Raw genomic sequence first — 26104 nt, 5'->3', positions numbered from 1 at the left:
CACATCCCCTTGTCCTCTGGTCACAAGAGGATTCCGGGCAATAGGCCCAGGTTTGTTGGGGACTTCTTTGTGTGCAGAGGTGCCTGTGAATGTGGCATTTCAGTTTTTAATTCAAGTCTCGGCTGCTCTCCGGGCCCTGTGACTTTGAGCCTAGTGCATGGCTCCCTTATTAAGGAAATGTTAGGCCTTCGCGGCTTCGTCGTGATAGCCATGTTTCACCAAGTAGTGTGTTTTTAGTGCTAGCTAGAAGTGTTTCACAGCCTTTTGGCGCTAGGCTAGGTATAGCAGCCTGATGTCGCTTTTTATGCAAACCCTTAGCCTCCTAGGCCAGGCCACATAGGGTTTTTAATTCTGCTTCGATATAGGGCTTTGCTGGGGCCCCAACATGGGTTCCTCCCTCTCCCAGTCCCCACCCCCGCCCCCGACCATGGTCGCTCCCTCTCCCCTCACAAGATACTGCTGCCTTAGCCAGAGCAGGGATGAACCTTTGCTGCCTGGTTAGAGGTTTCCAAACACAAAAGGAGCCGATTGGGCACACAGAGACCTCACTCACTAATCACTGGAGAGTTCTGTCAGTGCTAGAAATGGAGAAATTAAATGACTGAGGCAACCCTCTCCTCCTTCGGGAGTGGGGGAGCTATGAGAAGGAGGGGGTGGGGCTAGGGGGTGTGACTCTAGGCCAGGTCACCAACATAGTAACTCTTCATAGAATCCAATCTTGGTCATTTGCATAAAAACAGAGCATTGTGGGAACATAAGAATGACCACAATTTCTAATTTGGAACATGTCTGTTGGTGATTCAGCAAGAAACCCTTTTGAGTGAGTAAAGGAATTTGGACTCATTAGTCAAAATACTAACCCTAACAAAAAACAATTTTGCGAATTGCAAGACATATATCCCAATTTGGACAGCTGTTAAACAGTATGTGATACTTTGGGGCAGATTCACAGATGTCTGTGAGTCAGGCCGTTTGGCTGTTTCTGCATTTAGTTTCACATGAGGGTACAGCACCCGTGCAAGACGAACCCTCTGGCCCATTTTCTACCCTGGCCAGAAAGGAATCCTTTGTTTTATTGGCACAAGTCTTCCACCTAACAAACCTTTTTTTCTTTTACAGACACTAAATTGGTGAACATATGTTTTGGTTTTGAGGGAAGGGGAATGAGCTGAACCACAGTTCATCCGTTTTGGGTGAGAGTTCTGTAGCCCTTCTAGCTATCTTTCTGGCGTGGGGATTTGTGACGAGCATATCTCTGCAGTGGACACTTTACCGCATTCACCTATTTTTTTATATTTTATTCCATGTTTTTTATTTGAATGTTTTAATTCGAGTAGGTTTCTGATTGCTGATTAATCCACCTTTTTGATAGATTTGTTTTTCTCATTCATTAATGGTATGAAAGTTTGATTGCATCTGTTTGGCTAGTCCTTTATGTACGTAGCGCCACATCTCTTAACGTTTGACCCATTACCTGGGATACTTAGGCTTCTTTGGTCTCTTCGCGGAATTGGGCCAGAACAGGATAGAGCTGCGCTCCTGTCTGGTTCATTTTGCCGGGGAGCCTTGGAGCTCGAGACCAAAGCCCCCACCCTGGATAGGTAACCCGGTAGTCTCTAAGATTTGCTTGCGTGCCACAGCTGCCTGTCACCCTGAAACAGCACTTCAAGGGGCCTCTGGGGAAGTGAGAGACCTTAATGTCCGAGCTCTGTGCAGAAACAGGACAAGCCTCCCACCCATAGACCGGCACCATCCAAATGAGTATAGGTTCTTGTGGTCTAGAGACCCTTTTCAGTTAGGGCAAATTTTGTGACCGATGAAATGATCAGAGAGTCCCGTTTGCATTATTTGCTCAGAAGGGTTTCATACTTCAATCATTGGCACAGATATATTTCAAAGGCAAGATTCATATGCTCCCAAGATTCCTTGCTGTTATGCAAATCGCCACAGCTCAGTCCCTCCTGCAGGAGCCGTCCAGCTGTACTTGATTTGGTTCCTTGTGGAGAGCGGGCCTTACTCTGCCTGGGCTGCAGGCTGTACCCCTCAGCCCTCCCACATCTGTTTGACTCCTCCTCTGCTCCCTGCACAAAGGGGAAGGCGGTCCCCGGAGTCCATTTTGTCCATTTCCAGCACTGCTTCCCAAAATAGAGGTTTGTGGCTCATTAAGCACTCGTAAGGCTCCCACTATGTCTTATCCCACTTAGAGCTCTGGCAGAGTGGGTCATTTGAGTGGCTTATGTGCCCACCACCAATCCTGACAGTCGTCCCATGTAACGACGCAGAAGAGAACCGCACACCGCAGCACCGCGGCGTGACTCGCCTCTCAAGTGAGCGACCTTTGTAAGTGGCAGAGATAGGCTTCATACGCCTCAAGACTCCAGGAGAGGCATCAGTATGCCAACCGCTACTCCATGTCTGATCGACAAGGTCCCAGCGTCACGGGCCCCAGGTCGCTGCGACAGCCGCATGCACCTAGAACGGCACAAAAAAGGCAAAAACCACATCCTCTCCTCATTTAATTTCTTAGTTCCTTCCTATCCTCCAATTTCAAATAGACAGTTCATTTTGCATAGCTACCCCCACATCCAGGTGCAGGCAGAGGATCTGGTGCGTGAACTTTGGCGCAGGGAGTCCTGGCTGTGCCACTTTTCAATGGGTAATCATGACAGATAATGTAATATCCATGTTCATCAGAATTCTAGTTGCCAAATGTGGCAGCGCCAAGAAGCCAGAAGAAAAGAAAAACTATGTTGTGGACAGTGGTAAACTGAAGCTCAATAGATTAAAGCTACACCCCAGGAAACAAAGAAAATTCATTCACTGCAATAGCACTGTTAACGTTGTACAGGTTTGACCAAAAGTTGTGAAATTTGGAAATGCCATCTCCTTTCTCACAAAGGCTTTTCTGATTACATTAAAAAAAAGGCCACACAGGATGTAATCAATACATGGGCGGCCCAGGCTAGGGCTTGGGAGGACTGAAGCCATCCCACTTTGAGGCAAGCCCTCATTGCAGCACTGGCACTTACTATGTCTTTGACATCCAGTTAATAGCCAAAGACAGGCAGCCATGATGATGCATTGTTTGGGCAATCGGAGTTGAAACAGGACATTTTACAGCCGAGTTCCCACATTAACAATCAAACTGCCAGCCCTTCCAGAAAAGAAAAAAAATATCATGCGGAATAACTACTTAAAACTGTTGATCTCATGATGTCTGTTTCATTATTTTCTGGGACTGTACTTTTTAATGACATCATCAAGCCGCGTGCAGGTTTCAATGACAAAAGGAATACATCTTTATCAGAAGGATTCAGACTGTACCTCTAAGTGTTTAACTATAAAGCAGACCACAAAACCTATACTTGCCTCCCCACATCTGTTGGCAACCTTTGGCTTTATCGGAGAGAAGGTGTAATCCACAGCCGCTTCTGGGATTGCTGCACCTAGCCTGCGTGCGATGAGGCTAAAGGCTTAGCTGCTGGGCTTAGCAGCTTATAGAGGGCTTCGCCTCCAATGATTTGCATCTTTTTGAAACTAACAGCCTCTAGATTGGGGTATAAGATGGATCTAATGGGCCAAAGGAAGTTGAAATATGTATTCAGCCTTCTGGGCTCAGAGGAAGGGAGTGGGGCCCCAGACGGTACAATGGGTTTAATGGCACCACTCACTACCTGCTTTCAAAACTTCCACCTAGAGCACCCTCAACCCGCTTGAATTTTGAGGCTGGCTATTCACCTGATTCAATAACGTCACACCACCGACGCATTACCAAACTAAAAATCGCAACTTCAAATAGTCCTAGACTCAACCATAGTCTTCCTGGGCCCAGAAGTCGGACTGATAGTGGGTGAAAGCAAACTGGGCACGCAAAGCCTAAATGCTGCTTCCCTCAGCCCATCAGGGTCTTGTGTTGCTCAACGATGGATGAAGGAAGAATAAAGATGGCGCTCATACGCTGTATTTATTTTTAAATGTCTTTATTGGCATTTGTGAGTAAACTTGTACAAGGATAAGATTCTGAAAGCAGTTACATTCAAAATGCAATAACTGGCGTAAATGTGATATGGTGATCAGCTTATAACCAACGACAAAACTATTAATAAAGAACAAACAAACTAAGGAAGAAAGGGAAAAGAAGAGAAAAGAAATAACAATAACAGTAACAGTGACTGTCCCAACTCTCGGTGTGGTTTCTTAATCAATGTCGCCAGGTTCGGGGAGTGGGTCCGGAGGCGGGTATCGGCTTTGCTCCCTCAGTACAGTTGCTGGGTGGAGCCCTTGGGTGTGGTGGGCTAATCTGTAGTGTCTGTTGCTTTCTAGGATGCAAGGGGGGTGGGTTCAAGGAGGTTTGTAGCTCGTTGCAAAGACCATGTCTCTAAGGAGGGCTTTCCAGGCCTCCAGCACATTGCTCACATCGTCGCCGCCACATTTGTTTCCCTCCTCCCAGGCTACAGTCTCAGCCGTAGTCCATCTTTCCATTTCCCTGATCCAGGGGTCATACCTGGGGCCCGCTGGGGCCTTCCAGGCCATGGCAATTGTTCTCTTAACTAGAAGGCAGGCCATATCCATAAGCTTCGTCAAGTGTTTGATTTTACCAAGTCTCGGATAGGTGCCCAGTAGGCACTCCTTGGGTGTCCACTCGTAAGTTTCTAGGCCAGCATTCCTGCAGGTCCGTTCAGCGGCCTGCCAGAGTTTCTGAGATTTGGAACAGGTCCAAAACATGTGAATCATGTCCGCCAGGTCTGAGGAGCACCAGGGGCACCTTGAGTCCGCTTTGTTGTTGAACGTGGATATCCGGTGAGGGGTCATATACGTTCTGTAGAGTACGTTCAGTTGGATCAGTCTAAACCTGGCGTTTCTGGATACCTCCTTTGGATATATCAGGGCTCTCGCCCATTCGGCCTCTGTGATTTCAGTCCGGAGGTCTGCCTCCCATTTTACCTTCAGCCGGGCGCTCTTTGGGTTGGGTCGATCGTTCAGTTGAGTGTACAACCTGGACGTCGGTCTCCATCCGTCACCAACGTCATACATTTCTCTCAGGAGGGGGTGAGTTTCTGGTTCCTCAGGCCATGCGACCCAGTTCTTTCTGGCCACATGTCTCACTTTTTGGTACCAGAGGAAATGGCCCAGTGGTAGTCCATCTCCTTCTCGAAGCGACTCGAAGTCCCTGAAGAGGCCATCATGAAACATGTCCCCCCATGTGTAGAGACCATGGTTCTCCCATCTCCTCATAGTTGCCAGGTCGGTGGAGGTTTTGCAGACATCCGTCATCATGGGGGTGTCGGGTGTATAAGAGCGTTGCAGGCCCGCCATGGATCTCACCTTGTTCCATACCCGCCTTCCAACCTCTAGTATAGTGGGTGGGTTGGGGGGTCCAAGTCGGGGGTTCCAGAGTAGCTCCTTGGGATACAGCGGTGAAGAGGAGTGGGATAGAAGTTCTAGCTCAGCTGAAGGTTCATCTGAGAGCCATTTTGCCAGGTGTGTCGACTGAGCCGCCAGAAAGTATCTCTGGAAGTCGGGGAGCTGAATGCCGCCCTCTGCGTAAGGGAGTGTGAGGGTATTCAGTGTGAGTCGGTGCCGGGCTCGTCCCCAGAGGAAGTCCCTGATCAGAGAGTCGAGTGTCCTGAAAAAGGGTGGGGGAATGTAATACACCACGTTGGTGAAATAGTAGAGGAACCTGGGGAGGATTATCATTTTAGCTATCGCCGCCCTCCCCATCATGGAGAGCGGGAGCTTTGACCAGAACTGTATGGATCTCCGCACTCCGCCCATTGCGGCCTCCGTGTTGGCTTTGTGGGTGGATATTGGTGAATGTGTGATGTTGAGGCCTAGGTATCGAAAAGTGTCCACCTGCCAACGGATCCCGATCTCAGGAAGCTCCTCCTCAGGTTTATTTTTCAGTCTTGCTAGTGGGAACGCGCAAGACTTCTGCCTGCTAAATCTTATCCCCGAGTATCTTGCAAAGTTGTCCAGAACATCCAATACAATCGGGGCATTCTCCAAGGGGTCGCGCAGGTATAGGAGGACGTCGTCGGCATATAACGAGATGATGTTGTCTGATCCTCCAATGCTGATGCCAGCGTCAAAGAACTGCTTCCTGAAGTATATTGCCACCGGCTCCAGGCCTAGAATGTACAGCATTGGAGACAGTGGGCATCCCTGTCTGGTACCCCTCTGGATGGGCCAGGCCCTCGATATCATGACACCCGTTTTAACTCTTGCCAATGGGTCGCTGTACAGGACCTCTATCCAGCGGATGAAGTGTTCGCCAAGTCCGAACTCCCTCAGGGTTTCGATCAGCCACTCCCAGTAAATAGAGTCAAAGGCTTTTATGGCATCCAGTGAGAGTACTGCTAGATCTTCCTCGCTTTCGGACGTCTGTGAAATGATATGTTGGAGCCTCCTGAGATTGGCGGAGGTGTTACGCCCCGGAACGAAGCCATTCTGGTCCTCATGTACCAGGGAACCGATCACCCTCGAGAGCCTTTTGGCCAATATGGTCGTCAATATTTTGCCGTCGTAGTTTAGGAGCGCCAGTGGGCGATATGAGTCACATCTATCGGCTGGTTTGCCTGGCTTGAGCATCGGGACGATGAGGGTTTCTCTCATAGTGTTAGGGAGAGTGCCCGACTCGTATGCCTCCGTATATACTGCGTGTAGTATAGGAGAGGTGATCTCCTCGTAGGCCTTGTAGAATTCTGGGATGAGTCCATCTGTGCCAGGAGCCTTGCCTGTGGAGAGGGATCTGATTGCATCTGTGATGTCCTCCACCGTAATAGGCTCCCCAAGTTTGTCCTGTTGTTCCTGGCTCAGCCTAGGCAGTCCCACCTCAGCCAGCGTATCCTTTATATCTGCTATGGGGACCTTCGTCTCATGAGTGTATAGGTCGTTATAGAATTCCGTGAAGGTATCATTAATCTCTTGTCGTGTTCTGCAGGTCTTTTCGTTCGTATCTTTGATCTCCTTGAGGGCCTGTCTCGGGTGCTCTTTCCTACATAGCCATGCGAGTATTCTGCCCGGTTTGTCAGCTTCCCTGTGGGCCTTCGAGGTGCGCACAGAGAAGTCAAACTTCGAGAGTCTTTCCCATGCCTCCCTGCAATCCTCTCTGATCAGTTTCAGTTCAGCCTCCCTTTCGGTGGTTGGTGGGGCGCCACTTTCAAGTCGCTTTATTCTCTCCTCCACGACCTCCAGTTCTCTCCTCAGTTGTCGCCTGATTCCGCCCGCCTCGGCGATTATCTCCCCCCTTGTCACTACTTTCAGCGCCTCCCAAAGCGTGCTCCACTTCTCGACCGAACCCTTATTTATCGCTAAATATTCTTCCAGCTTTTCTCTTAGGGTTTCCTTGAATGCTGGGTCGGTCAAGGCATCTGATGGCATGCGCCACGTCGGGATGGGGGGGCGGGGGCCCTTGAGGGAGAGCTGCAACAGCAAGGGGGAGTGATCAGATATTGTTCTGCCCATGTATTCTGCCAATTCAACTTGCGGGGTTAGTTCGTTGGCGATGAAGAAGTAGTCCAGTCTCGTGTGGAGGCTATGGGGAGCCGAGTAGAATGAATATGATCTATCCGAGGGGTGGAGGTCTCTCCAAATGTCCGTCAGGTGTAGGTCTGCCACCATCCTGGGGAGGGCCCCAGGAGAGGCGCTATGGGGCATGCGTGGAGCTGTCGATCTGTCCAGTTCCGGGTTCATAATAGAGTTGAAGTCCCCCCCCCATATGAACGTATACTCTCGGTAGTGCAGCAATTTTGCGCATAGGTCCTTGATGTGTGAGGGTATATTGTGCTGGGGAAAATACGAGTTTACTATACACAGGGGAGTGTTCTCAAGCATGCCCCACACTATTGCATACCTGCCCTCTTTATCCAGCTCCGTTCCCATTTGTTGAAATGGTGTGTCCGGGCTCACCCATGTATAGACTCCTCTTGCGTACTTTGAGAAGGATGCGCCGCTACCCTGGCCTCCCCAGTATTTCAGGATTTTGTCTGTGGCCTCCAAGGTGAGATGTGTTTCTTGCAGGAGGGCCAATGATATTTTTTTCCTCTTTAGATAAGAAAAAATCCGGTTTCTTCTTATGTATGTTCCCATCCCTCTAACGTTCCATGTAATTAGCTTGAGTCTTGCTGCCATTGCATAAGTGGGTTCCTCGATGAGGGGAGTGCCACCCCTTCTCCCAGTGTTGCATGAGCCGTATTGTAGGGTGGGTGATGAGCCATTTGTGTGGGGTGGGTAGGCCCGCCTAGGCCCAGGAAATCTTTATTCATCCGGGTTGGGACAGTCATAACAATAACAACTTGGAACAAGTAACTAAAACTAATGCACCCAGCTTCAGCCACCGGGGTGGAGTGCTCGGGGGCCCTCGCGCCGTCCGACCTAGTCCAGGTCTCTGGCGCGAGTGGTTGTGTGCAGGAAAGAGGTCTGCACTGGTCAACGGTGGGTCCGTGGTCTGTGTCCATGGGCGGGAGGTCGAGTGAGCCCGCAGTCATTTAGCGTTCTGATGTGGTAGTTTTTCTTCAGTATTGGTATAGCCTCGGTTCGGTTTGGAGTATAATACCAAAGAAATGGGTGCTCCAGCCGCGTTAGTATGCGGTCAGCTTTTTGGGCGTGCTAAGTGCGTTCCTCTAGCGTGGTTTCTTTGGGAGCCTCAGCAAGGTTATTGTGTTCCATCCACATAGTGGCCGCTTCTGGTGATTCCAAGAATATTGCCCGCCCATTGTGGATTACTTTTAGTCGTGATGGATAGAGCAGCATGTATTTTATGTTCAGTGTCCTCAGCTGGGCCTTGATGGGGACAAAGGAATTCCTTGCTCTCTGCACCGATTGGGTATAGTCGGGGTAGATGGTAATCTTTGAGTCACCCCGCTCGATTATACCTCCTTCCCTCGAGAATTTCAGGATCACCTCTCGGTCGCGGAAATTGAGGACCTTGGCGATGATGGGGCGGGGGTAGGATCCAGGCGGGGGGCGCTTCTGGAGGGATCTATGAGCTCTTTCAATGGCGAATCCCTGCGAGAGTTTCGACACCCCTACTTCCTGCTGTATCAGGGACTCCACATAAGCCGTCGGGTCCATGGTCTCCGACCCCTCCGGTACGCCCAGGATCCTGATATTGTTCCGTCTGGCCCGACCCTCTGCTTCTTCGGATCTCGCCTCCAAGAAGTGCACTTTCCGTTTGAGGTCCGCTACCTCTTTCTGTAGAGACGTCGTCTCATCTGAGATGTCCTTCTGGGAGGATTCGACTATGGTGACGCGCTCCGTTAGGTTGCGGGCATCTTGCCTGATAAGTTGTATGTCCGTCTTAACCTCCCCGATTTTCGTATCGATGAATGTCCTCAGGGCCGCGATCGCCTCAAGCACTTGATTATGTCTGGTCTCATCCCCAGGGGCATCTTGTGCTGGTGAGGTCTTCGGTGTGGATTGAGCAGCAGGCTTGGATGTTACAAAGGGGTCCAGAGTAGCGTGCTTGGCTTTGTTCCTCGCGGCAGCCATCTTGCCTCTTTGATGCCGTCGCCACCCTCTCCCCCGTGTCTATCGGCCGCGTAGCGATCTTCCTCCTGGCCCTTCTTGGCTGCTGCACCGGGTCCTGACGGTGCCCTCGAGTGGCCCGAGCCGGGGTGCACTCGACTGCAGGGAGGGACTGCTCGAGTCAGCGAGTCGCTGGCTCCCGGATCCAGTGCGAGCCGCTGGGTTATCAACGTGAGGCGGCCGCCATCTTGTGTGCCTCGCCCGGGAAGAAGGGGGAGCCAGCGCCGGGTCGCGGCAGAAGCTTCTCAGGCCCCGATTTTCGTCGGGGTTGGGTGGAAGACAAGGTCTCCCGCTTCGGCCGCCGGTGGATCTCCTCGGATGCGGTGTCTGTGGGCTGAATCACCTTGAAAAGGATCGGACTGCTGCGGCCCAGACGGAGCTCAGGGAACTCGCGTCCTCACTCCGTGGACATCAGGCCACGCCCCACCAGAGACTTCTTCTAAGTGACTACTGGCGCTCATACGCTGTAAACAGCAGAAGGAAGGAACCAGTGGCCAGTGGCCAGGGAAAGGCTCCCGATATCCACATTCTGCGACAGAGATTTCTAAAGCTCACTTCTCATGTTTAAACTTTCACTCTGTTGGCGATGAGCCCAGGACAGAGAAAAAAACCCCACAACAGCTGGAGCCAAGGGGCTGAGAATAAATCTTTCTCGAGGTCCTGGGAAGTGGGAGGGCGACAGCGCAGACTACATTGATATATGCGCAGTGCGTCCCCTGCAGCAGAGCGTGAGCAAAGCAAGCTCTGGCGTTCAGTGGACAGGCTGCGCCGCTGTAACCAAAGAAAGTGGTGGCTGGAAGGTTTTGAATGAATCTGAACCACTGGCATTGCTCCGGGCAACCTTCCATACCACCGTTTCTTAGCCCACGTGCGCCATTTAAAAGAAAAAACACCAAACATGCAAGACTACCTAATACAATTTGAGGAAAGCAATCAGATATGCACTGTCATGGGGAAATAAGGTTATTTTGCTTTTTAAAAGTAGTGCTACAGAGCCAACTCCGTCCTTGCAGAGGGTTGTCTGCACAGGCATCAATATGTGTAATAAAACCAAACAAAAACCGACCTAGCTGACCCTCTGGCTTGGCACTTAATACTCCTTACTGAGCATGTTTTTTTGCGGACGTTCTTTTTTCTTCCAATCTCTCAAAATTGATTTGAAAACCTTACTTTGTGCTCAAGTACTGATTTATGTGTACCTAAAATGGGCCCTTGTGTGTTTCGTGCCACAGTGGGGCTTTCCCAGGGCCTTTGTTAGGCTTCACCATTCATTTTACTTAAGGTTGACCATGCATCAGATGCCATGGGATAGGGAGGTTTCATCGCAGGAGAATTCAACAAATTTGTCAAATATTTTTAAATGAATTTGGTCGCAAATATATATGGAGTGGTGGGTAAAGGTAATAATTAAAGTGGGGGAAATGGTGCGGGGGGTGCGGATGGTCTCCCCCGTATACAATTGCAGCCAAATTGAATAAAAGAAAAGAAATTCAACGAAATCAGATTTTAATTTCTTCTTAAGGCTGAGGGACTGTGGACCCTTTACCATGCATTAGAAGCCTGTTTTGTTTAATACGATTCATCAGCTTATTTCTGGTCAGGCTAAAGTTTGTAAGAGGTACAATCCTTTCTGTTCATTGTTTATTGGGTGTCTCTTGTATGGTATAATTTCCTGTCTATTGATATCATTCTCTAAAGATGTTTCTGTATTGGGGGCTCAGCATGCTAACACGGTGACCCAGTCCCACCTCATCTGAAATTCTTCATAAAGAAAGCAATAGAGCCCTTGTATCCCATTTCAGTAGCTGATGTTGCATGCTCAAGTTGTCCAAATGAGTTTTTATGGTTCATGGTTACAAACATTTTAATGTTGGGGTGAGTGTTGTGAACATTGATGTGAGTGCCAAGTCGTATGTCTGTTATGTATTTAGAGATTCACACAACCCTTTTATCACAGACTTGTTTATGGATTACAGAGCTCTCTGATGCTATATGCTCTGTGATTTAATGCAAAGCAGACCGGAACACTCATTGATGCTATTTGTCCTCTGTCCCACTCTCATAGAGGTATTTTGAAAGAGAACTATAGGAGTGTACCAGACTGTCCATCTTGGAATGATAATCTTCTATCAGGAAATTATCATGTGGTTAGTTTAGTATTGGCCCTTGCGAAATAAGTGAGGTGGCACTCGCAGAACGCCTGTAACACAGGGTCAGTGGGCCCTCAGAGCCCAGCAGGCTGGTCACAGCGCAGTGCGCCGGAATTGACAATTTTAAACTGCACTCAGGCAAGGCCTTCCCTAAGAGCAGGTGGCAGAAGAAAGAACCATTTACTTGGGCAGCAACAGCTGTGTTTTCACATTCGATTTCTTCTGCAAAGTTCTTGAATTACAATGTAATGAAACTCGCTTCATTTATATAGCAATAATGTATTAATATTAGCAGGGGTTTTGTCGTGCAACACAGAGGTGTAGTTTGGGATGGACGTGTGCAGTGCTTAAAGTGGGCCGGGGCAGTCTCCAAAAAGTGTGACTGAGCCGGGGCCCTGCCAGGGCCACCGTCCTACCGCAACATTGGCGGGATGCATTATCCCGTCGCGGCCGCAGCCGCGACGGGAGATGCGCCTGCAATGAGGTCAGCGACGCTGTGACTGGCTGCCACTTCCGTCAGTCATAGTAACTGCATCTGGTGACCCCTCGCGCGAGAGGACACCAGAGGCATTTACTGTCCCTTTGTTTCCCCAGGTCGCCGAGGCGTCTTTAACCCTCGGCGAACCTGGGGATTCCTCGACATATTTCGAGGTTTATAAAAGATGGCTTTGAAAGTACACATTTCAAGCCATCTTTTATAAAGCTTTGCCGACTGACAATTTTGTCCGTAGTCAAAGCTTTATAAAAGATGGCTTGAATTGTGTACTTTCAAAGCCATCTTTTATAAACCTGAAATGTTTAAAAAAGATGGCCTGAAAACTAGGCAAACCGTAGGGTATGCACACACAAATATATAAATGTTATATATTTGTGTGCGTACCTTACTATGGTTTGTGTACTTTGCAAGCCATCTTTTATAAACATAGAAATATGTAAATAAACGTAGAAATATGTTACATATTTCTATGTTTAGAAAAGATGGCTTGCATAGTACACAAACCATAGTAAGGTACGCACACAAATATATAACATTTATATACATTTGTGTGTATACCCTACGATTTGCGTACTTTTTAGGCCACGCCCCGCCCACAAGCCACGCCCCCAAAGAGCCCCCCCCCCCCCTCGATTTCTTACCCCACTTAAAGCCCTGGAAGTGTGCCAGTGGGGGCGAGGGGGCATTCTGGGGTTTGGCCCTGAGTACCGAGCTGGCTAGAAACTGCCCTCTACACAGCGCGGGCCATACACAACGTTCCGAGGACTTGTACTGCATGTGCCTCAGTAAAGCGTTGGATCCTGCCTTTTGGGCACGAGGACTCCGCTAGCTCTCGTTATATTCCGTTTGTATTATGAGCGAAGCCATCAAAGGCCTCTCTCCGCTTCTTCCAGTTTCTTTGGCCCAGTTTTCGGATTTTCCACACTTTGTAACTCTATCCAAACACCAGCTGCTTCTGGGAGCAGGCTTGTGGGGGTGGGGGCTCGCCGAGGGGGGGTTCTATCATAGCACTGGTTCTTGGATGGGGGCCCGTGTTATTTATAGCTGCTTTTCTAATCACCCGCCCCCTCAGTGCACTGCCGGCCTGCGCTTCCAGGCGCGCAGAATCTTCAGAAGCCACTAACACGCATGCGCAGTTTGTGGAGGCTAGAACCACGGTTTAACAAAAATCAGCCAGGAGGGGGCAGGGGATTGGCTGTGATATGGCTTGCATGAAAGTGCTGGTATTCAACGACTGACGCTAGCCTTTCTGGGGCAGGCGAACCTGACACGTGACTGACTCCAACCCAGCCCCACGAGACTCTTGGAAACAGGCAAACCTGTTGAGATGGTAGCTCTGTCGGCTTTTCAGGTGCTGACAACGTGACTAACTGTACTCCACCTGCACGTCAGGCCCGCTATCTGCAAAACACTCACATTCCCCATAAGGCAATTCGTCCTTGCTAGTGAAACAAAATACTTAATATTAAGGGACTGGCGGGTAAGCAGAGGGGGAAAGAGACCGGCCAACTCTCCTAATTTCTCTTCATGTCAGGAGTGTGGCAGCTAGAGGGCGCACTTATGAGGCGGCGGTGACATGTTTGGGGTTTCACCTTATGCCAACCCCCCCAGCCCTCCTCTGGAAGCTTCGGGTTCACACTTTAGATTCGGGGGCTACATTATGACATCTCGTTGGAAGGACTTCCCAAGGCTACGACAAGAGGGGCAGGCGCTTCTTCAGAGCCGCACTGGAAAGAGGAGGGACCTGCTTTGATAAATTTAATTCGAGCTGCATTGTAAATGTATGAGCCTCCCACGTGTATTGCCCCTTTTAACTGTGTCGTGGCCCAAGCTAATAAAAGGAGCCCCTGCACACACGTGAGGCAGAACGGCTGCAGACTCCAGAAGAGGAGCGACTGAGTCCATGTCTCCTTTCTTGTGGGAGGCGCAGGCCGGCATGCCCCGATGCCATGGGACCCTCGTGCCAGCACGGTGGCAGAGGCCCGCACGGTTAGGGGCATGAGTAACTGTGCCCCGCCCCCATTGTTGCTGATGTCCGGTAGTACCAAGGGGAGGCCTGCCTGATGTCCAGGGCAGGCACCAACCCCCACAGGCACTGGGCCTGTAGGGTGCCGGTGACCATGGCACTCAGGGGGCCCGCTGGGGGTCCATAACGAGCCCCCACAACAATGGCGATGAGGAAAGAAGAGCCCTGTGATGCCTCTGCTCCGTCCCTGTCCCTCAGTTGTGTTTTTCTCCCTCTTGGTGGAAGGGGAGAGGAGGGGGTTGTAGGGAGAAGGAGCGGCAGGCCATCGCACGCACACCTCACCGCAGCACTCCCAATTGTGCTGCCCTACCCTCGGTGAGGAAATGGAGCTGCCGCAAACAAAGGGACAGTGGTGCCCCCCCCGCGTCAATCTGCCGCAAGAGACAGAACTGTGCGCCCCCAGGTGTGCACCCCCAGGAGAGAAGAACGAGCGGCCCTGCCTAGGAGTGAATAACTCATTGCCTCGCGCCCCTCCCCGCCGGCGCACGCAGGAGAATCGGGCCGCCCCCCAGGGCAGAGCAGCCCCAGCCGCAACTGAAGAACCTCCCGCTGGGGAGAAGAACCCGACAAGGCGCAGCAGAGAATCGCAGACTCCAGTCTGGAGCGAATGACGGGTGCCCCCCACACCCCCACTGCGGGCAGCAGAACTGCTCCGTGTTGTCACACCGCCTGAGCCCCCACAGTAATCCCGGGCCAGCGGTGGCATCAGAAGAGGTGCTCCGGTCGGGAGGAAAGGAAAGTGAGGTTCCCGTACAAGAGCCCGGGGGCTGGCGGTGTGTGATACTGTGCTCCGGCGGGAGCAGAGAAGAAAAAAATGTGTGCTCCCTGCCGGAGCGGTTTCAGATACAGAGGATGGCCCTCTAAAGATTCTGGGCCCAGTGATGAAAGGGTAATGTGCTCCAAGCCGGAGCTGAAGGTACCCCAAGGCTCCAGCTCCATCCCAGGCACTCTTGCTACGAACCAGGGCCAGGGGGCGTTGATTGTGGTTTTTATGTGCTCCAAGTCAGGGCACATGTAGCAGGGAATATGGCCCTCTATAGATCCTGGGCCCTGCAGGGAAGTTCAGAGGAGCCCCAATTCAGGGCAATGGAAAGGGAAAAAAAGAAGTCAGTTCCATATCGAATGGCAAAGAGTGCCAATGGAACCCAGGACCACAGCGGTGGTGTAAGTTATGGGCACCGCACCTATAGTAACCTCCTTGCACAGTTAGCATCAGGAATTTGAGGGGGTAAGGTGTGCCCCTGTGGCCGTGCCAGTGTGCACTAAATGCATCAAGTGCATGGGAGCCTACCCAGTGGAGAGAAGGGGAACATCTCCCCCCTGGAGGAGGGAGAGACCCAGGCAGCAAGCGACCCCCCCCCCCCACACTGTACCACCACAGTCAACCTGCCTGCCCTATTAGGTGGCCCCAACACTGAGACACTGCAGTCACCCAGCCTGCCCTCCAGGGGCCCTGACTGCCTGCCACTGGCCAGGAAAGTGATGACCTGCTCCAGTCTAGAGCAGTACAGCGAGGGCAAACATACCCCTATACTCCCAGAAGGTGTGCAAGGGGGAGGGGGCAGCTATAAGGTACTCCAGAACAGAAATGAGAAGGTGAGCTTGCTCCGCAGGCAGCAACATGGAAGGCAGGCCGGGATGAGCCCGATCCATCCAGGGGAATGTGAGTAATCGCATACTCCATGTCAACCCATGCCACAGTACAGAGCTAATGCACCAGCACCACATCAGAACTCCAAGCCCAGGGTGCGTGAGCACACGGCACTCTGTGCATCGTATACCTCACTACTAGTGCAATGCCCAAGATGTTGCACATGATGGACAAATGACTCTGTGCACCAAGTTGGCATTGACCCAGCACCAACAATGGCCTCGCCGTGGCCGACGTGGGACTTTCACCCTCATGCCCCTCAAGGTTCACAGCCATGAGCACCAGGGCATCCTGCGTTATGGGCACTGCACACCCCACCAGTAAGAATGAGCAAGTGATGCTGCCTGCACAGCGCTGGGAAAAGTGAAGGGCCCCAACTCCGAGGAGGAGGGGCTGGGCGCTGTCAGGTGATCTGAGAGGGTGGCTCCCACCACGCACCTGCAACGCCAATCCAGCCCAGAGTTGCCAGCCAGACAAGAACTGGTGCACTGTAACAGCAATCAAAAGGGAAGGCCAACCAGCATAGAAGTGATCATCTCCCGGCACAGCGCCATCGGAACACAAGGCACCCTGCCTGCCATGCGAGTGGCCCTGGCTGCCTGTCACTAATGACACCCTGCACGCCATGCCATCGAAGGACCAGGCTAAACGGGGCTTGGGGGAGAAACCTGCCGGACCCCCTAAGCTCAGCCGACAACTTGTGTCCGACTAACAAACCAGGCAGCCCTGGGCCACAACACCAAGAACCAGTGCATCGAGCAAGAAATGGGTTGCAGCTCATCATGAGTGCTTGTGCGCCCACCTCGCTCCTGGAGAAAAGAGACGCTCCAGGCTGGGGGAACATCGCCAAAAAGGGGGTGAGTGATGTCCTGTCACCCTGTGCCCTATCAACAGTCCCGTGCCTATCAACAGGACATGGAGCAGCCTCTACGACCTGCGTCTTGCTGCTCTGAATATCAAGGGACTATGCCGATGTGGCCCCTGGTACCCGCCAGGTGCGGCTTTACTGGCCGTGAACTGTACCATCAATGGATCTGGACCCAGGAAGTGACTCCTGAACGGCACTGATGAAAGACGAACTGGTCTCCTACAGTCCTGCAATTGCTTTAAGAGGACTCAGTTATCTTGTGTGTTTTGATGCTGTGAACCTGCATAGTAGCTACACGCTTAAAGTGGTCTCAGTAAAGAGCAATAATGTGAAGCTGTGATCCTGCAGTTGCGAGTTGTGCATATAGTGCCAGCCACCAACCATGGCGTCTTTTTCAGTAGTTGCAGTTCCGAACCCCAGGTTAATAAAGGGTTTTGTAAACTGTGGTAGAACTGCCTATATTTCACCGACAGTTCACCGACCACGACTGTCACCTGCTGAGTATGCTTAGAATGGGTTAGTATGTGTTAGGTCTGTAACTATTTGAGTTAGCTATGGATGTGTCAGTGGCATATCCTACTATCTGTCTACTCCGCAAGTTCTAAAATGATAAGTATTTTGTCGTTCTGTAACGGGTGGGATGCATGTATGTCTCAGCAACGTTTGTTTTGTTCCTTATGAAAAAGGAGGAGTGTTATGTATGACCCTCCCACGTGTATTGCCCCTTTAAAATGGGCCATGACTGTGTCTGGCCGAAGCTAATAAAAGGAGCCCCGTGAGACAGAACAGCTGCAGACTCCACAAGAGGAGCGACTCAGTCCAGGTCTCCTTTCTTGTGGGAGGCGCAGGCCAGCATTGCCCCGATGCTGTGGGACCCTGGTGCCAGCACGGTGGCAGAGGCCCGCACAGTCAGGGGCATGGCTGGCTGTGCCCCCACCCCCATTGGTGCTGATGTCGTGTAGTACCAAGGGGAGGCCTGACGAATGTCCAGGGCAGGCTCCAACCCCCACAGGCACTGGGCCTGTAGGGTGCTGGTGAACAGTACATGGGGAGGAATAGGGGTGAATAATCCAGCGGATTAAAGGTTTTTGGTTTATACAGCACAAGATGTTAAAATGTACATGTGCGCGGACGCAATAAAATGGGCCCCCTTTCTATCTCTGCATTGCCATGCACCCGGGATGCAGAAGCTGTCCCAGGCGGTGGCAGGTGGGGCACATACGAGGGGTCGCGCATTAGGGTCCTTCAGTTTCTATGGATATTGCTGACCACGTGGGCGGTCTTTGTTCTCACTCTATGAAATGTCAATATATTCTTTGGAGAGCTGTGCAGAGTACAACAACTTTATGGACCAGCTCAGAGGGGTGAACCGAGACAGAAGATGCAGCATCGTAAAGTAGCTCGGGCTCGAGGCCACTCTAAATAGAATTTGGAATTAGGCCGCAAATCCGCCCAGAGCCGCGGTTGCCGAGAAATAGCCTAGACTAGGGGTTATGGCGGGGTATCAACGTTCTTCCAGGTTGGCCACCTCCGCATGCAGTTGTGTGTAAATCTCATCCTGACATACAATCCTGCATGGGGGACTAGAAAACGGGTGCAAGGGGGCTGAGGTGCAAAGGGTTTCGGGGCCTCTAAAAGGCGTGTGAAGTAATGGAGTTCTTCTTGTGATGCATCACGCAAGAGACCACAGGAAAGATGGTAAGTATGTTTATTCCATCTAAATTACTAGGTACAGGACACTGGCACATCCAGTCCAGCCAGCCTTTAGCTCCAACTGCCACACTTGGAGCACACATATCCAGTCACACACCAACACTTCAACATGACATCATAACATTCTGCTCATCCAAAACATAATGCACCCTAAACATCCTGCTCACCTGCTCGTCCTAGACATAATGCACCCTAAACATCCTGCTCACCTGCTCGTCCTAGACATAATGCACCCTAAACATCCTGCTCACCTGCTCGTCCTAGACATAATGCACCCTAAACATCCTGCTCACCTGCTCGTCCTAGACATAATGCACCCTAAACATCCTGCTCACCTGCTCGACCTAGACATAATGCACCCTAAACATCCTGCTCACCTTCTCATCCGAGACATAATGCACCCATAACCCACGCTACAACACCTCTCCCTCTGTTACCAACCAAAAAGGAACAACCACCAGAAACAACTTCTCGCACGATCCACTTTCGGCCAGCACGAAGAACAACTAAGAAACTCACTGCACCACTTGCCTCCTAATGGGCACATGAGCCAACTAAGCTAAACACTCTTCCAAGAGCACCAATCCAACACCCAGACATCACTGTGCAGGAACCTCATGCCTAACCACAGCTTGGAAAACAGACCAATGGAACGGTACCGCAGACAAACCATGGGGCGGTACTGCAGATGGCAACGAAATGTGGAAAAATACCCATCCAGATGCACTCGCCTAAGTATTAGGATGCACTGTAAACCTCCCTAATAGACCAGCGAAGGTGGCAAGGATGTGTCTTAACCCCAACACTAGGTGCTTAAGACGCATGCAAGCTTACCCACAGTAGAAATGGTACACCGGAACATGCTACATGCAACAATGAAAATGAAACGCACACTGACTCCTCTTCATTCTTACAACAAACCCAAAGTATTTAGATCCATGCACCTCACATGGACCCAAAGGCTAAAGCACTGACCGTAACCATACAGTTATGCCACCCAGATGCGCTCTAACCAGCGGTGAACGTCTTCCCAAATAGCTGTAACCAAAACAGCCAACCGCAAATTAGTCCCTTAGCATCAGGTCTTGCAAATGGGAAACCCTGAGACATGTAATGAAACGTCCCTTTCACACTTTCATACCAGTCCACATAAATCGTGCTTTTAATAGATTTAGGCCACTTTTCTGCAAGAGGTATATGATTGCCCACCAGTAAAACATAGATTTTAGACAGTGGGGGAATGCACACCTTTCCACTGGGCACACAAAGGCATAGGCAAATCCTGGGCACAGCCTTAGCTGAATGCTCACAAGTATGACGTGGGCACAGGTTACTCACTTCCCTTATACCTCTGCATTCACTAGCAATCGTGCGGTGGCGTGCATGTTTGGAATGCCTGCACAGATAGCTGGAAGTGTTCACCGGTACAGATGGAGGCCTGCCTTTAACGATTTTCTAAAAGGACATTTGTCATTTAACCAAGATGGTGAGTGTTGCCTATTCTCACAATGTATGCTTGTTGTACAAGAGAGCGAGGTATCTGTCAGGAGAGGTGAGCGCTATGTTGCATGCCTTCTATGCCAGTGACCCCAATTGGGTTCACCAGTGGTCACAATTGCAACCCTTAGTAACTCCTGTGCGACCCCTGGCTCTGCCTCTGCGACCTCTGGGATCTACAGAGAGAAACCAAAAGTAAAGAGGGCTCTCACTGTAGAGCCCTCTTTACATTCATTGACTTCAAAAAGAAATAATGTCCATTACTGAAAACCGTAACTGAAATAATGTATTTCTGAAATCAGATTAACGTCAAAAAAGAACCCTCTCCCCCCACACCCCACAGGGCATGGAAGGCTCTATCTCTCCTGCTCTGCGCATGACTGGAACCAGAGCTGGTTCCTTACTTGCGTGGAGCATGGAGGGACGCCTGCCTACAGAGAAGTTCCTCGGAGCAGCAATGGATTTGGAAAAAGATAAGAACATATTTTTTTCTTTTCTTTTTAAGTGTGTGTGTGTGTGTGTGTGTGTGTGTGCATGCATGAAAGGGTGTGCGTATGTATATGTACATTATGTAATGTGTGTGAATGAGTGCATGATGTATGGGTGGCGGGGTGCGTGAGTGAATGGTGGATTGGTGCATGTGAATGGTGTTATTGTGTTCAATACCTAGATTACTTGCCTGTAATCTTCATTGCTACTAGTCCTACTCTTCCTCATCCCAGTAATTGGTTACAAAGCACCTTGCCTCATGTGTAAGTACTGCGACGAGGAAGAGGGACGTGGAGGTAATGTTGGGCCAAGGGGTTGAGTTTGAGGTTAGAGGATGTGAGTTAGAGGAATAGGGGGCATGTCAGGAGGGTGGGGCAGGTGGGGGTGCACAATCATGTAATGGGCATTCATGATAAAGCAGGCATGATATGTGTTTTTAGTGTCTAAACTCACATTTTGGTACAGCAAGTTTAGTCATTTCTTATTGTGGCATGACATTTTTACAGGGCATCTATGATTATGTGTTGTTACCTGGTTAGATTGCCATTTTGGTGGTGCCAGTATTTATTACTGTGGCATGGTATTTTGTACTGTGCATCAAGGCTACAGCAAACAAAGGTGTTATTACATGTCTGGCATACATTGTACAGCCAGTTTGAAGTGCTTTCTTATGGTGGGATTGCATTTTTAATAGCCAAGCGGTGGGATAGCTCATCAGGTTTAGTACTCGCTGCTGCAATATGTAGGGTTGCAGGTTCAAATCCTGGCAAAGCCAATTCAGCCTTTCATTCTTCCAAGGTTGATAAACGAGTACCAACTTCGGTTGGGATGATAATCGTATATAAATGAGCTATGTGCAGCGCTTTTGCAAAAGCGCTATATAAATAATACATCATTTTCATTAAAGTATTAATGCTCCTTTGCACCAAAAGTGACTTGCATGTATTGGATTTTTGGATACTGTATTATCGCATCGACTGGCAATGTAGGGGATCTACTTTTCATTTAATGACAATATCCGACTTGCAGCTATAATTGGCATAATATGGAAGCAACTGGCCATACAGTGCTGAAGTGGCATATCTATGGCAGTGCCTCAGCCTATTTTGTGTGTGTTTATAGTTTATTAAAAACGTTAACACATTTTTAATCATACTTCACAACTCTTAGTTCATTACACATGGCAATAAATTACTTCAGGCACAACATTCTACAACAAACATTAAAGACCTTAATCCATTCACACAATGCAATATAATATGCTATCTACCTATCGGGGCCTCCCTGTCGAACCCCCAAGATTACATTTTCCACCTATCCGACAAATTACTCCCTGCCCTAATTCATTATGGTGGACTAATACAGAAAAACATTTTCCCCCAACTTTTTGTGCATCACTATTAAAATATTCACTAAAGCAATGGTCATTGAGACAGAGTATACATGTAAGAGTTTAGCCCGCTTGACTTGACTGTTTAAATCCTCTAATCTCTATATGAACGTTTGCAACCACATTTTTCTCGTACGTAGTGTTGCACTACAGCCAATCATCCAATGTTTTAGCGTTTCTGCCTCCCCTGCTTTTAACAGAGCCTAACATGTCTTTCTTGCCCAAGGATCCCTCTTATGGGACCCACCTTTGTAGGGAGCCTTGTAAGTTAAGATGAAAGCGCATATAAATGTAACAATATTTCGGCCTTGGAACTCTCATCATGGAGGACTGCATTGCCTGACATGTCCGCAGGTGTGTTGTTGGCTCCCTTTGTAGTTTATACAATGACATTCTCTGTTTCTTTCCCCATTTTACAATTTTGATTTTGTTATACATCTTCACCAGTCTTTCCATCAGTGTAAGCTTGTCGAAGTCCATTTCAGCAAGAATCGGGTCACAGCACTCCCCAGAATTGCTCAATGCTTTGTCATTTGCTTAAAGATATATTCAACTCTTCAAATGGCGAACCCGATGGTGGAATCAATATTGCCTCGGCCTATGTTGTACTATTGGGTTTCACCCTTTACATCATGAACTCATCCATGGCATATGAAGGAGCACCCTTGTTAAAATGTGAATCAAAAAAAGGTTGTATGGTCTGCTACTTCTTTGAGCTGAGGACAAGCTGTTCCGTTAGACTGTTCCAGTTGTAGTACTTAATCTAATTCACACAAGGGGTGTAGAGCTTACAGTGGTCCCACCAATTGACAAAAGACCCAAGTCACCTCAAAAACTAAACATACGATATGTTACCAGAGCACTAATCCCCTAAATTTATGGTTGTGGTGTGAATGCTATTACACACACTGTCATGGTTCTTTCATGTATAAATGAAACCTGAAATTTCATCAATAAATCATAATTAGTTAGTACTAGTGTTCTTTTTTTTTAAATTGTCAGATTTCATTTATATATGAAAGAACCACGACACTGTATGTAATAGTATTCGGAACACACATTTAAATTAGGGGATTAGCACTCTGGTCACATATCATTGTGTGTCTTGTTAAAATTCGGTTGGTACCTAAAATTTTCTCGTCTGGTTCAGTGCCCATTTGGGATTTTAAAATATTTATGCTTATGTACTTTTTCTTTTTACTGCCGCAAGTCACTTTCAGTAATGTTACCGGAGTTAGAGGAAATGATTCCATCCAGGTGAAAGGTCAAGTGACATCACTTCCTGTGATGTCACTTCTGGTACCCCTGGCATTTTGGTGAATTGCCGTCCCTGTTCTGTGTGCTGTACTGATGAAAACCTATTACAGTAACAGGTTTTCATCAGTACAGCGCATAGAAGGCATGTACAAGGTTCCCCCAATCAGAAGACAAGATTATATTTTGACCTTACTTGGTCTTATAGAACTAACCCAATATTCATCTGATTGCAAGGTCAGTGTTTTTTTGTGTGAAATATTTGTATTTTTTTTGCCATCAATGTTTGTTTTCGTGCTGCACGTTCACTGTGTGTGCGGTTTGCTGAGTGAAGTATCAATTTAATCATTGCAAAAATGCATTTTAGTGTTATAGTATTAAACACGCTTCCTAGGGCTACAGTGAGAAACCTTTGGGGTCTGGGTTATAGCACTGTAACTTAAAACACAATTAGCACAGCTTCGTTGCGCTGTGTAACATGAAACACAACGATCCATGCTTTAAAGTGCTTCAATATGAAACACAGATCCTAGGTCTACATTGTGAACGCAATGGCCCTGACTTTGTAGCACAGTAATATGAAAACACAATTGACACTCCTTCCTAGCGCTGCTGGAACTAGAAACGCCACGAGCCCCGTTTTGTAACATTGCAGTGTGAAGCACGGCATCATAGAACAAGATAGGCCGTGGATTATAGTGCTTTTAAATAAAATACAAAAAGGCCTGCACCGCAGCGCTGTAATGTGAATCACAATGGGCCGTGATTGATAGCTCTTTGCGCGGAACACGATCGCCTCGCTTTATAGTTCTGTAATGTCAAGCGTGAAATCAATCGTTGCTGTCATATAGAGCTGCAAATAGAAAAGCAATGACATCTGTTCCCCAGTGCTATGACGTGAAACATGATGGGCCCTGCTTCCTGATGATGGCATGCAGCCATCGCCCCAGGGAGACTGTACTCGCCCATGCCTCACACTGCCTTGCTTAGTGTGGTGTTGCCCCTTTAAGGGTTTCAGCATGCGGCGGAGTGGCGTTGCACTCCGCCGCCTGCCTTTTAAATAAAGGGGGCGTTTCCCGGCTGTGCAGAGCGACCAGGGAGCCCGAACTAGCCAGACGTGTCCTGAGTGTGTCTGTGGAGAGAGGGGGCTCACGGAACATCGCAGGGCCGCACAGATCCCCACAACACTTAGTACTGCTCAGCGCTCCCACCTGTCCTCTATTCTCATCCTCCTTATTCTCTCTTCTTCCTTCCATACTATTGACCACTCGTATCTCCTCCTGACACCTCGGGTTTTAGGGCCCAGTCCTTAATTGGTGTGTCCCGTGCCTAGCTGCTCACTCCTTCGACATCTCCTGGAACATTGAAACTTACTTTGCCACTTTGCTACCAGTCGGGGTCCCTCGAGGGTCTGCCTTTAACCCCCCCCCTCTATATCTTCATCTCTTGGAACTCTAATATTCTCCTGTGGCATCGCATATCATCTCTTTGCCAATGAGACACAAATCTTTTTGTAGTGCTGATCATCCATCCTGAAGCTAACCCCCGAATCACAAACTTCCCAGCTGATGCTTAATTCCCCCAAAACTGAAGTGATCCACCTCAGCTTCTAGCACCTCACCATCCTCTCTCCTCTTCCCTTTCCCTCCGGCACCATCATCCTATCTCCCAGTGGCTTTTGACTGGGATCTGAAACTACGGCCGCCAGGTTCAACCTTTTGATAATGTGCTAAATCCGCCCCCTTTCGCCTTTCCCATAGCACAGGCTCTCATCTCCACCCTTTTCCTGAGTAGGCCCGACTACCGTTTCTCAGCCTCCTCAAGGCACTCCCTCGCTACTCCTCTACCCCGCTTGAGAAGGTTTCTCACTTTGCTACCGTACTCTTCAACTTCCCACCTAAAGGCGTGGTGGCTTTCTGTACGAATTACGTCCTTTTAAAATTCCTTCTTCTTGCCTTCAAATCCACAAGGGGCTTGCTTCTTCCTTTCCATCTAACTCCATCTTCAGCCCCTCAAGACCTCTTCAACCTCTGCTCTCTGTGGCCCCTGTGCTACCTCTCACTCCCTCCCCAACCCTAGAGCTGCCCTGATATCAATTCCATCACCACTCGAAAAACCTTTAAGACGGCCCTGAAGAAGCTCCTCATTTCCCTTGAAGGAGCACCCAAGCTACGCATCCTGCCAGTCACCTGTGCATTGACATGTTATATTGATACTATTGTATCATATTTAATTCTTCCAAATATGGCATATTAAATTACTCCAAATGTTTGCAGTAAGAAATCTTTGCAGTAAGAAATTAAGATTGGAAAAGGACGAGCTAAAGGCAGCTCCTGTGTACCCAGCATTCCCAGTGACCAGGAGCCGCCACTGAGGAACGAGGAGCTTGTAGCATTCCCAGTGACCAGGAGATGCCACTGAGGAACAAGGAGCTTGTAGCATTCCCAGTGACCAGGAGACGCCACTGAGGAACGAGGAGCTTGTATGTAGCATTCCCAGTGACCAGGAGCCGCCACTGAGGAACGAGGAGCTTGTATGTAGCATTCCCAGTGACCAGGAGCCGCCACTGAGGAAAAAGGAGCTTGTAGCGTTCCCAGTGACCAGGAGATGCCACTGAGGAACAAGGAGCTTGTAGCATTCCCAGTGACCAGGAGACGCCACTGAGGAACGAGGAGCTTGTATGTAGCATTCCCAGTGACCAGGAGACGCCACTGAGGAACGAGGAGCTTGTATGTAGCATGCCCAGTGACCAGGAGACGCCACTGAGGAACGAGGAGCTTGTACGTAGCGTTCTGCAAATCTAACTTCCACCGAAGATGCCAACATATCCCCTTGTCCAATACTTAAGACCACTTATTCTTTACATGTTGTAAAGATGTGTTCTAATGTGTATTTGTACGCTGTCCCAAACTCGGAGTTAAATTCATATGGGTGTGTTTGCACAACATCAGTTGGCCTGGGGAGCCCAAAGTAGCTCCAGGTAGATGTTTGTATGAACTAGCCAGGCTATTCTAGGCTAGAAGCAGGAGCGAAATATCAATTTCC

The 26104-nt window shown here is 49.3% G+C and overlaps 1 protein-coding gene across 7 annotated transcripts in view; it reads left to right on the top strand.

Annotated features, from left to right (window-relative positions):
* Positions 1-26104, top strand: part of SEMA6C (semaphorin 6C) — a 471162-nt gene that overhangs the window by 309514 nt on the left and 135544 nt on the right. The window lies entirely within an intron of this gene.

The sequence above is a fragment of the Ambystoma mexicanum genome, chromosome 1p (genome assembly GCF_040938575.1).
Source record: "Ambystoma mexicanum isolate Mex_15411 chromosome 1p, UKY_AmexF1_1, whole genome shotgun sequence".
In the NCBI taxonomy this organism is placed as follows: Eukaryota; Metazoa; Chordata; class Amphibia; order Caudata; family Ambystomatidae; genus Ambystoma; species Ambystoma mexicanum.
The sequence above is the reverse complement of the archived record's forward strand: the minus strand, read 5'-3'. Positions and strand labels throughout refer to the sequence as shown.